Source organism: Theropithecus gelada, chromosome 9, assembly GCF_003255815.1.
Source record: "Theropithecus gelada isolate Dixy chromosome 9, Tgel_1.0, whole genome shotgun sequence".
In the NCBI taxonomy this organism is placed as follows: domain Eukaryota; kingdom Metazoa; phylum Chordata; class Mammalia; order Primates; family Cercopithecidae; genus Theropithecus; species Theropithecus gelada.
This window is the reverse complement of record NC_037677.1, coordinates 73,126,126-73,138,890: the sequence shown is the minus strand read 5'-3', so window position 1 is coordinate 73,138,890 and position 12,765 is coordinate 73,126,126. Positions and strand designations below refer to the sequence as shown.

At 34.6% G+C, this 12,765-nt stretch overlaps 1 protein-coding gene across 5 annotated transcripts in view; it reads right to left on the bottom strand.

The window, feature by feature from the left end:
- RHOBTB1 (Rho related BTB domain containing 1) overlaps nt 1-12,765 on the bottom strand; it is a 131,057-nt gene that overhangs the window by 105,626 nt on the left and 12,666 nt on the right. For all 5 annotated transcript variants that reach the window (XM_025397223.1, XM_025397216.1, XM_025397222.1 and 2 more), the window contains exon 2: nt 11,663-11,763. The gene's annotated coding sequence lies outside the window, so the exon portion shown is untranslated. The remainder of the gene's footprint in view (nt 1-11,662; nt 11,764-12,765) is intronic.

Below are 12,765 nucleotides of genomic sequence, written 5' to 3'. Positions count from 1 at the left end.
TTCAAATACATATATTTAAAACCATTTTCAAATTAGTTATAGGTAAATAATATTAATGTATACTTGGAAACAAAACAATATTTCAATTGACAAAACGTAATAATGGAAACTGGGTTCATGACTAATGACATACTCTGACTAAATCAAGAGATATAAATAGACATGAAAGACAACTATCAAACTGCTTGATAAAATAACTATAGTTTCTCTTTGTTTTTCAAATTCCAAGATAAGGAGAATACAATGAATACCTAAGTTTACTATGAACAAAATGCCTTTGTGTTGCCATTCATTTTAAAATCAGACTCCAAAAAATATACATAGCTCAATGATTAGACAAGGTTTTCCCACACATCCATCGAGATTGGGGGCCGGTAGAGAACACCCATTTCTCCGGCATGGGATTTGAGTTTAGACTTGTTTAGAAGAAGTAACCAACAGGATCAGTGTTTATTCTCTAGCAGCCAAAGAACTCTCATCTGTTTCTCCTAGTCAGGGCATGTTGCTAGTAGTTGATTCTAGGCAGAGACACAAGTTTCATTGAAAGGACATCTGTCAGAACTGAGTTTTAATGTCACCTCTAATTACCTACTGGTTGCATGAACCTGCAGAAGAAACTTTATTTCTCTGAGGATAGTGGTAAACTGACCGTAATTTCTTATAAACATTAGTTCTCTTTTCTGTGGATTAGAGAAGGCATCATGATGGCATGTATGGGGATGACTATATTTTTTATAAGCAAATGTGGGTAAGAAATGACTCTCTTGTCTCTTGTTCTAGAAATGGAACTTCTACCTCTGTATGTGTGGCTGATACCTGTATGATCTTAAAATGACCTCACTGGTAACATTCACATTAATTAAAATGCTTCCAAATAGCAGCATGCCAATATACTAATTTATAATAAAAATATATCCATCAAGCTAATGAGCTATATTGACTGATTGCTGTATTTTTCCCTAAAGGTATAGATATAGATATAAATCCAAGTATATGGGAAGGAGAATCATAATCAATGAACTGGTTCCAAGTTAGTCTGGGTTCAGAACCAGGGGAATCACTGGAAGGTGTAAATGGCTGGTGTATTTAGGCCATGACAACCTAATGCATTTTTCTGTCATCAGGGACACATTTGCTACATGGTCCAGAGACTTGTGTTCCTGTCCCAGAATCTCCACATCCTATCAATTGCTGGAAAGATACTGCCTGCATTTGCCCTTTTGAATCTCCTTTTTCTGTACTTGCACTATCAAATAAAAACAATTTCTGATGGATAAGCATGTTTACTCATAAGAGTTTTTAAGTGATGTGTAGGCTAAATGCTGAAATTTTAAGCTAAAATACTACTTACTCGCTTGCATGGAAATACTAGGTAATAATTGACTAAGTGCTGTGCTGACTTTATATGGAAGCAAGATGGAGTTTCAGTAACATTCTCCACGTGCTGTTCTGAAAAATCATGAATACCTGATTATATATAAATTCTCTTTGAAAGGGAATACAGTGTTTTTACTTAGCATGAACAAAATGATTTTTCAGTTTTTCCATAGCGTCTCTCTTCAAAATGTTACATTTTGGCAAAAGCTAACAGAATAATATATACAAAGATGACAATCAATGAAAACAGAAACGCTATAATAACGGGTTCTGAGATTACAAAACTGAGAACCTGGGAATCAAGCCCAGTTCAACATTTACAATAATGGATGTCACTTGCACCTCATGGGCTATAAGGGAATGGTGGAAAAATGAGGAAGTGGAAGGGAGGAGTCTTATCTGGTTCTCTGCCCAGTCAGTTCATTGTTGCACTAGAAAGTGATATAAATTCACAGTTCTCCTGTAAGGCTAGGTAAGGACATGAAATTCTCAGGGGAAAATGATATATCCAATTTAGAAGCTGCAATATGGGTCAAATAAATGTAAATGGGAATAATAAATGCCATCGAAAAAGTCCTAGACTAGGAAAAGCCCAGGGGTACTAGATATTGCAACAGTGGCACATAAGGAAAGCAGTAACAGCATTTCATTAGGATATTTTATTAGCTGGAAGGATTTTTTTAAAGGAGAAAATTTATGTACTTCATATAGTTAATTTGTACTCAAATATTTGAAATGCTTCTTTTGACTATGTGTGTGTGTGTGTATATATATATTCATTTCTATTTTTATCACAGAGAGTAAGATCGCCGAAATCTCCCTATTTATATACATATAGTAAAAGCCTTCATTATATAAAAATAATCTACAAAGCCCACTCACAGGTCAAGTGTATTTAACTCTGAGTTAGGAAACTGTATACTGAAGTACAGCCCACTCTTGTTCCTTTTACAGCCAGTCTCTATGCAAGAAGTCTGAAACGAATATTTCAGTGACATTCCTCTGTAGTAATGCCCCTTGTTTGTTTTAAAGATTCAGTTTTTAAAACTTCTGTGCCCCAATTAAGTGGATATTGTCCAATAGACTTGATAGGAAATCACACATTTAAAAATATTACCTCATAATATGTTGTCTTATTGGTAGATCTAATGTAATGGGTTTTATATTTCACTATGTACAAAATTTTTAATAATAAAAATATTTCCTTCAAATTCAGATCAAAGCACTTTCTGGATTGGTAAGTACTTTTTGGTTTCAAAAATACATTTTAAATTTGAAAGAGAATTTCTGGATTCAGAAAGAGTTTAATATTTAACACACAAAAATGTGTTTTAAATCATCTGCCTTTGACAGCTCAGCTAACAAGCCAATCTTTAGACTTTACCAGAAACTTTTGCATGTGGAATTAGGGCAGGGACTCCTTGCAATAAATTTTTTAAAATCTTAGCTTCATTGGCTAAATTTAAGAGTCTTGAGATCTGGAAATGAAGGAGAATTATATATTATAAATTATCATGGAAAGAAGGTACATTTCTAATTAAATGAATTTTGACTTAGAATAAAATGACTGAAACTTTTGGTGCTTTTCCTGTCTAAATTGTAGGACTAGAGTAGTAGGATGATATTAGAATTTTATTAGCTGAGTCAGTGCTTAAGGAGCATTTTGAGATCCTTGGCCTTTAAGTACCACACACTTTGAAAGAAGCAATTTTACTTATAGCTCAATATAATATAATACAATATGGAGAAATAATGTCAACGACAGCTTCAGGGGGTGTTGCCCTATTTATGAAACCTTAACATGTCACTTATGTGTGGCTGGTTATGCTCCTCCATACAAGCAGCTAAGACAACAATTTTACTGATGCAAAAATTAATAAAGAAAACAAAAGTAAGAAATGAAGGCAGAAAGTGAAAGAAGAAAGAGACCAAAAAAGATGCCTCACAATCACAAGCCATTCCACAGGCAGAGGTAAATGATAATATTTGTTTACTTTGTTCTCACCAAATGTAATTATAAACCACTTGGTTCTTTGTTTTACTGTTAATATTGTAAATTCTGTAAATCTCAATACATCTTTCCTGTCCCACTCCCCAGATGCCACATGGTCATTTTATAGAAGGACCATTTCTCACCCACATGAACCAAGGGGGTGAAAAAGGGATGACTGATTTAAATATCCTAACTCAGAATTTATGTGGATTTAAAAATCTCTGACTTAATGTTGCATTAACTACTGGTGGCTGCTTTACTGCCTTTAAAACATGCATATATAATTGGATACTGTAATGCTTTGCGGGTAAAATAAATACCAACTCACACTAAAATAAATACTCCGCATGATGAAGTTCATGTAGACATAAATTAATCATTTACCCGTTAGCCAATATGCACAGGAAAGAAATAGATCACTTATTAAAGGTTGCCTCATCTATAAAATGGGAAAATAAAATGCTGATATATTTTACAGTGCTGCTGTGAGGAAAAAATGTATAAAATTATTGCTAAGCCGTTTATAAACCATAAAATGCAGTATGAACACTAAATTAATAATATTTGTACTAATTCAGATTCAACACCCTCTGCATTAAATATATATTTTTGCCTATTGGAGCATACACAAAACTGAGCTGAGGCTTTTTATTTAATTTTTAATGGTGTCTTCAGAATTCTGCAAAGCATCACAGAAGTTATTGGCCATGTGAAAACAACTTTTCAGTGGCTTATTCCCACCATTTCTGAGACAAAGTTCCTGGCTGTTCACATCTCCAACCCCATATTTAAAGTCTTCTCCCAAAGGGCCTTATGTCTCCACTTGCATAGACACAGCAGTTACAAAAGGAACATGGGTTTGAATTTCTCAATCAAGTGGAAGTTATTAACATGCTTTGGGCTTTGTTTTATTCTACATTATAGACGGAGATAGAGAATTAATGCTAAGTTGGGAGTGAGAGTGGGTATGTTGGGTCTCTGCATATTGTATCAAAATGATCTGCACTGTAAACCCGTGCTGGGACACCAGCATGGCTATGAGTCAGCAGGGTCTCAAGGCTATCAAGCTGCTCAAAATGTTGCTGGCTCTAGAGATAAATCAAGCTTTTGTTTCTCAGCTCGCATCCAGAAATGTCATTCAAGGGCACAAGAGAGAGTTAAGCAACATAGAACATAGTTCCTTTCTTCTTCTACTTCTTCTTCTTTTTCTTTTTTTAATAGAGTATTGTTATTTTGAAGACTTACTTGTACAAAATCTGTAATACACTCAGCACATTTTTAACATTGTCAATGTCCCTTTGATTCTCAATGACAAAACATATCAGACGTTCCTCCACTCACTTCCTTTTATAGAGGCCATTAATATAGAAATATCTCCTCTTCTTCTATAAAATGATAAATGGCTGGCTGGAGATGTCTGAAACACTGCCAAATCTCCCCCAATGTATCATGTGTCACCAGCAATAATAAACAGTGACTAATCTTTGGTCATGAATTATATTTATGGCTTCCTTGTCATCAGTAGGTAGGTATTTTCTCGAACGAGGTTCAAGGCTCTAATATTTATGCTAGGAACATGTGTGCTAGGACAAGTGTGCCTAGGTTCAAAGGAAACTAATCCTCATTTGTTTTTTTCATTTCATTGCTTATGGAGCTTGTTATTTTCATCTGTATCTACCTCTTTTTGCCTCAGGATTTACCCAGGAGTATTCTGATCAGGATTCTAATTTATCCCAGTAAATTTACCATTTTGGTGATAACAGTGTCTTGCCCAATAGGAAAAATAATAAGGAAAGGAATATGGCTAAAATGCAAACTTACCTAGTTAAAGTTTATCAATGGTCAAAAAGAAAATACAATGAAACCATGCCCTCCATCTCATAAATCCAGCTGTGGGTAAGGGGATCAAAGTTTTCCTAAACAAACTCTAATAAAGGCAGAACACCAGAATACACAATCACTATATTGCAGAATGGCAAATTAAGGCTCTGAAGGAAAAGAAATGAGGTGAATATGGGTACAATTCAACTTCAATTCAATTTAACCAATACCAGGCACTGGAGTACATGGTTGGGATACAGCAGTGAAAGTCAACAACAATTATTGCCTGTTTGCAGTTTATGTTTTAGATGAGGGAGAAAGACTGTAACAATGAGTGAATTACATCATTTATCAGAAGTTGGCAAGTATCACAGAGAGAAATAAATCAGAAAAGGGAACTGGAAAGTGTGGGAAGAGATTACATTTCTAGAAGGGTAGTTAGTGAAGATCTTATTGAGAAGGTGAGATTTGAACAAAGACTTCAAGGAGGTGAGAGAGCAAGTTGTGGATGTGTGACTAAAGAAAAGTGTTCCAGACAGAGGAAATAGCAAGTGAAAAGGTCCTGAGGCGGAAACATACTATGTGTTCTGGCAGAGTGGCTGGAGTAGAGTAGAACGGGAGAGGGAGGAACCGGAAAGAAGTGAGGTCAGGCAGGTCATTGCTGGCTGACTCTGCGTGAAACAGGCAGCCAATGGAGGATTCTGAGTCAAGGAGCAAAATGATATGATTTATACTTTATTGAAAAAAAGACTGTAGGAGGCAAGGATGGAAGCAAAGTGATCAGTTAAATTCATTAAAATTAATACTTCAACTCTCCTCTTTGCATTAGCTTAATGAATATGAGCAAGACATTAATGATAGGGGATAGTTTAAAATTAAATGCAAACATATTAGAGTTGTAATTACACAAAGCTAAAACTGGTTGGAAGAGAGAATTCAATACAAAAATCAATAAATGTCCACTGGACCAACTGGTAAGTTGAACACATTTTTGACTAAGTTGTGAATATATGATTAAAAAAATGATTAAACTTTGGGAACTTCAAGCATTGAATGCTAAGGAATAGATTTAAAATGTTGCTCCTTAATACTGACTGGATTGTGGAATTAAACAAGTGTCTATCTTGACACTGAGATGCTCTTCTCAGGTACCTTTCAGTCCTTTGCTTATTGAGAGTTGGAAGTTGGGGAAACATGAGCAGTTAAGCAGAAAGCATACCACCAAGAAAGATGAAGGAATCCAGAGTTTGGATTCATGGTAAGTGTTTATTTTCAAACTTAGAACATATGAACGATGGGAACACACATAAAAAGTGGGGTCTTCTCTGGGGAATAAAGAAAAAGGAAAAATCTAAACACTGATGAAAGGCGAATTTAGAATTCAGCCTTCTACTCAACCTTCCTGGCAGTAGAAATGATTAGGTTATGAAACAGAGCTCTTTCCCATCTCTCCTGAGCTGTTTAAGTTTAGAACAGATTGGGACTGAAAAACTGTCAAATTTCACAGTAGGAATGCCCATTCAAAGAGCCACTTCCCCTCTCTGAAGTAGGTTACTACATTCACCTGGGGAAATTTCTACTGGTTTATAATTAGGTGGCTAATTAAAAAGTGGATTATCAACTATATTAAAATATGCTAGAAAGATGTGTACATTTTTTTTTCTTTAATTTTGGAAATCTGCCATTTCCTTAAAAATATCCTTACTGGGAAATTCCATGTTTGATATATAAGTTTTCTTTTTTCTTCAGAAATAAATTTTTTTGAAGTGAGTCTAAGATTTCTGTTTATTGAGGTAATGAATGTAATTTGATGTTTCTCTGTCAGTAAAAAGTACTTAACATCATGGCTATCATTCTTTACAATAAGAAGAGAAGGCTATAATTAGAACTCCAAGGCAATGCAAGGTCCCCAGAATTACTTTAGAGTGAAAATAATAAAGATGATGAAAATAATAACTGTTTTCATTTACTCACTTATATGCCAAATGCTTTGTGTCTCAATTATCTCAAGAGCCCTACGAGGTAAATTTATGCCCATTAAACAGATGAAGAAACTGAGCACAGAGAAATTAGGTAAATTATCCAAGGTCACACTGCTTGAAGATTGTAAAGCTGAAATGCAAACTCATGTCTGACCTCAAAACTCTTGCATTAACCAAGACTTTTTTCTCCTCTTAAAATAGTTTAGCATCAAGTCAAAACTATTTTGATGTATTTAACTGGTTTTGAAATTGATAATATTCATGTATCACATAAGCAATGAATCAAGATCTTATATTAATTAGACCATATTTCTGAGCCATTTGTCCAAATATTAGCTTATTTTACAAAGTAAAACATGATCATCAGGAGACTCCTGATGCATTACTAACAGCACAAGTTAAAAAGTTAGCAGTCACTTGGTACTATAAGTTAATTTTTTTTGTTTGTTTACATGGAGTTTCGCTCTTCTTGCCCAAGCTGGAGTGCAATGGTGCGATCTCGGCTCACTGCAACCTCCACCTCCTGGATTCAAGCGATTCTCTTGCTTCAGCCTCCCAAGTAGCTGGGATTACAGGTGTTCATCACCATGCCTGGATAGTTTTTTGTATTTTTAGTGGAAATGGGGTTTCACCCTGTTAGCCAGGCTGGTCTCAAACTCCTGACCTCAGGTGATCCACTCGCCTCAGCCTCCCAAAGGGCTGGGATTACAGGTGTGAGCCACTGCGCCTGGCCTGTAAGTTACTTTTTATTTGTCTTTTTCTATTTCTTCCAATTTCTGAGAAGATTAAATGACTAATTTCTGAGAAATTAAATGGCAGCCCATGAACTTTGCTATAATCATATCTATGTGCCTTCTAGACTAGTCAAGTATTAAGTGGGTAACTCTACTCCTAAAGGCACCTATATATTTGCCACTTCAAGTAGATAACTTAGCACACAGGCATGACTAACTGTACTGGGATAGGCTTACTGAACTGTTGATAGTACTCAGTACTGATACCATTTGGGTGATGTGGAGTTCCTTCTCAAATGACAACAATAACAACATAATTATACTAATATTTTTGAGGGTGTACTGTGTATCAGGCATTGTGCTCATTGCATATATTACTTCACATTACTCCAGGGTTTCTCAACCTTGATACCATTGATATTTTTGGCCAGATGACTCTTTGTTGTTGGGGGCCATCTTGTGCAACTAGGATAATTAGCAAGCATCCCTGGCCTCCCTAGATACCAGTAGCACACTCAGTCCCTCCAATTGTTACAGCCAAATTTCTCCTGGCGGGCAAAACTTCCTCCTATTGGGAACCTCTGTTTTACTTCCTCTATGACTCTAGGAGGCTGATACTGTTAGACTAATATTACTGATGAGGAAATTGTGGCTCCCAGAGACTTACATAAAATGCCTAAGGTCTCACAGATAGTAAGTTACAGAGCTAGAATGCATATAAATTGTCTCTCTTGAACACGGTTACATTGAGGTTGAAATTCACATGTGAATTTCATGTGCATTTCATTTGCCCTCTTTCCTCTTCTTCCTGTCCTTCTTATGGTGGGCATGGAACAGTGGGAGGGAAAGGCAGTGCACATGACATAAGGCACATAACTTTTATTGTTCCATGGTCTTTTAATCGACAGATTAATTCCATTTTAACTGGAATTCTGGAAACTAATGAAAAAAAATTACAAGTGCTAGATGGTCTATTCTCAGGGTTCTTGAATCTGTCTGATTTAATTCTAACCAATTAGCATGCCATTATGGAGGAATATTATGTTGGGAATCAATATTAAGCTAAATACTAATATTTTATTCAGTATTAAAAATTTATACAAATGGTAATACAAGTGCTTTATCCCTACTTTCTCTAAATGAGAAGAAATGCTTCCTTAGGGCGATTCCAGTGAAAATGATATCTTCTTAGGAGACTATTGGTATTATGCTTTACATAGATCATTGCTTAAATGAATCAATAACAATTAACTGAATGAAATTTGATTATAAGACAATGAGTTTTTCAGGGTATCAAAAATTGTTTTTCTTCTTATAGTTACAGTGTAATCCCACGTTGAGAACAAAAGCACATTATTGTCCAATATTATTCTATGTAAAAGAATAAAATAAGTGTCATGCTTACCCTGATTTTAGTATATCATTTCTTTCTTTTTTCCTCTTGGATACTTTACTCTTTATTGATTAAGATATAATACTAGGCTGGAATTTTTGAATCTAAATGTATTCAGATTTTGCATTTTACGTCTTTGCAAAGAGGAATACACCTAGATGCACTCAAATACACCTAAACACTGAGCTAGGTGAGCATGTAATAACCCCCTAAAGATAGTTTAGTAAGGCATGATTTCAAAACTAGATTTCAAACCTGCTTTCCAAATTGTGCACCTGGGTACCTTCCCCAGTGTCTGGCCTTGCCTTGCTACATAGCATGGACCCTGCAGAGCTTCCTGGCCCTGCCCTCCTTCTGGCCTGTTCCTCTATTTCTTCTACCTCCTAATTGCAGTAACTTTTTCCAGCTTCCAAGGTAGGGTAGCAATGAAAGATTTCCATAGTTTGGATCTAATGAAGACATTTATAATTTTTATCACTTACGTACTTTAATTCCCAACTTCTTGGTCAAATATTTGACAACTACCTGAAAACTAAACCATTTAAAATCTCTCTAACTTTCTGAATTATTGTACTCTGTTCCTCAGTATTAAAATTAGAAAAGTTTTGCTCCATATTTTTGCTCCAATTGGGTAGGCAAGATCTATCGGTTAATATGCACGTAGCTTGTAAAGGGTGCTTGTAACTCTAAAGCCGTATTAGAAGTTAAAAACTGACACGCAAAATCAAAGGAAAAAAATCATTGAATAAATTAAGTTAACTGAAACATTACAGATTGGAAGTCTGTTCAGCATAGTAATCACCATTACCAATAGGAAAATTTAAACGAAAAAAATAACATTGAATGGATTGACTTTTCTAAAATATTGATAGGATTTTATTAATAAGTGTTTTATGCATATGGCTATTCTGAACATTCCTTTAAAAATGAAAGACTACAGCCTTAATAAGAGATATTATTACATGAACATATTTGAATCTGGCTTATGAAACATAGGGCTTGAGAATTTGAAATGTGTGCATAAAATGCAAATAGATTTAATTAACTGAAAACCCATAAGACAGAACTTCTTCAAATAAGCAATTACTTTGGGGACTAATAGTGTAAATAGGATCCTGGTTCATTAGCACAAATACCCATATGAGAGAAGGATCAGCAAATTTTATTCTTTAAGTTATTTATGCACACATGGTAATATCTCATTAATTTGGGGCTTCAATAAATTTAAAATATTTTGGTAATTTGTTCATGAGCTGGGTGGACGTTTACTTTTGCTTTGTAAACACTTTATTTATAGGTGGATAATATATGGTGTTTTAAACATTTATTTTCAGTCTTATGTACACTTTTTAGACACAGAATAAACAATTTTCAAGGAACCTCAGGCACTTTACAAGTTCCTACATACATCCAATCTATATGCTAATAACAAAATGTTCATATGATTTATTATAACAGGTCTCCTTAAGGACTTCTACTTTATAAGGTTTTGTTGAAGTTAGTATATGTAGTTAAAGGTAATAAAAGCCACATTTGTTTAAGAGTTATCTATAATTCAGCTTTCCCACAAATTCATATATGCCCACCATCTTAATTCTTTGGAATAAATGAAATGTTACAATATTTGCAGCTACACACAGAGAGTTTTCCTTTTAAATATGCATTAGACCATATAAATATATGAAGAAAAATAAAATATAATGAAGAGTGAAAATAACAAATAATTTTATGGGTGGACAAAGGAAAGTAAACTGTCCATACTGTCCTTTTCAAATAATTCTACTTTTTTTAGGCACAATACTCTGGGGAAAAAATTCAATAATGTGGACCTTTTTTCAAAAGCTGATTTTACTCACTTGGGATGACTCTAGTTCTAATAAGATTTTCTAATTAAAGACATTCAGTGCCCAGGCCAAAAAGGGCGGATGCTCCAAGCTAAGGCATCTGGGAAAAAGAGAAATGCCACGCACAGCAATCTGGTCATTTCTAAATCTTTCTTGTATATGGCCATGACTTTTCAGAGTCCACATGTCAATTTCCTGTACAAAATGCTACGCACTAAAGAATTTTAAGTGCGTATATAGTGGGTAGAAGAGTTATGTTATTTTAGTAATCAAAACTCATATGTAGGTCCAAATGACTCAAATTCTAAACCAGAGAAAACATATTCAACTAGAATTTATAAAACCCATAATTGAACTAAGAAATGTAATATTTCTATTTTTTGTGAAACATAATGAAGACAATCTAGATATTATTCATAAGTCATGCCATCTTTACGCAAGATGCTTTTCCATTTCTTTGTTAAATATTGTGAGAAAGGGGAAAGCCAATTCTGTTACCTAAATTAGTAGTTACTCACCATATGAAGGGGGAAAATCAACTTCAATTCCATCTTCATAACTTAGTCAAGAATGCTTGATGAAGAGGCCTCTTTCATGTGCTTCTTGATTATTATAAAACCTAGGAAAGAGATACATACAAGCATGGAAAGTTTCACTCTCAAGAAGAAAACCACTCAAACAATATTAGTTTCTTATGTCAGTGATTATTTCTCATGAGAATGAGAAGTGTGCCAACCAACTACATGCCATTTACAAATCTCCTAGCTGCTTACAAAAGTCAGAGCAAAGAAGGCTGAAATGACTACTGCCTTTGGAGACAGAATATCTGGGGTCAAATCTCACTCATAGTTTTCATCTGAGTGAACTTTAAGTTCTTTCTGGTGATGCTGCCCTCATCTTCCAGGTGGAAGTAATAATACCAGTTACTCAGTAGGACTGTTTTGACAGTCAAATGAGATAATGTTTGCTAAGGAATTTCTTTAACAGCAACACTTTTTATTTATGCTATGACTTTCTTTTTACCTTGAGGATTTGAGGTGCTTTCCAAGAAATTAATGAAATATAAATAAAAGATATATATATATAAAATATATATATAGGCCATATATACTGGTCAATACAGTTGAAGTGATTGACATTATAATTTGGATTTGAATTCCTTGGTAATTTAGGTGAAAGGAAAACAAAGTCCTATTCGTAGGAGAAACCCTGTAAGTCCTATTCTTAGGAGAAAGCATATCACTTCCTCCAAAGAAACCAAATATTTTATCCTCCTAATAAAAAATTCATTGAGAAATTTTTCATGTAAAACCTGAAATAGAGGCATTGAGATAAAATGGACTATTTTATGAGTAGGACTGACTACCTAATATAAAAACTGAAGGGCAAAACAGTAGTTTTGCTTGGAGGTAGTTATTATTGCCATAAAAACTGTGTTATTCCTAGAAACAAACCTGAAGCTTGAATCAGGAAAACCTTAAATACAAAACCAATAACTCCCAATTGGCAAATCATCCAGCTCTCCTCCCTTTCTGTGCCTCTCTAACAAAGACACAAGCAGCTTCTTTACTAAGTCATTTTCTCAACAGTAAGGAGGAGTTTCTGAAGGAAATTGTTGATT